Below are 282 nucleotides of genomic sequence, written 5' to 3'. Positions count from 1 at the left end.
AAAAAAAAAACAAACGCTCTCTTTGCTGCTCAATAAAAGGAAATCGGCCGTTTTCAAAACAAACCTCTGAAGCAAGGAGCATCCCAGAGTGTTTTTTGTGACTTGTTTTAGCGTGTCGATCTGCATGATCTCCACGAGATTGACCAACAGCCTGGGTACCTGCGCGCGCATAAAAAGCAGGCCGTTTTCAAAACACCGGGAACAGCGGATGAGCGGACTTGTCATATGAACGCAACTCACCTCTTGGTAAAGTGTGTCTAACGCCAGCATCAGATTGCGACT

The 282-nt window shown here is 46.5% G+C and overlaps 1 long non-coding RNA gene across 1 annotated transcript; it reads right to left on the bottom strand.

Annotated features, from left to right (window-relative positions):
• Positions 1 to 98: 98 nt before the first annotated feature.
• LOC109508555 (uncharacterized) lies at positions 99 to 282 on the bottom strand. Its single transcript, XR_002166688.1, has 2 exons — positions 241 to 282; positions 99 to 159 (listed from the first exon to the last, which is right to left on the bottom strand). It is a non-coding gene; the product is annotated as an uncharacterized LOC109508555 (long non-coding RNA).

This window comes from Hippocampus comes, unplaced genomic scaffold (genome assembly GCF_001891065.2).
Source record: "Hippocampus comes isolate QL1 unplaced genomic scaffold, H_comes_QL1_v1.1 C16215252, whole genome shotgun sequence".
In the NCBI taxonomy this organism is placed as follows: domain Eukaryota; kingdom Metazoa; phylum Chordata; class Actinopteri; order Syngnathiformes; family Syngnathidae; genus Hippocampus; species Hippocampus comes.
Note: the sequence above shows the minus strand (reverse complement) of the source record. Positions and strands in the feature narration are given on the sequence as shown.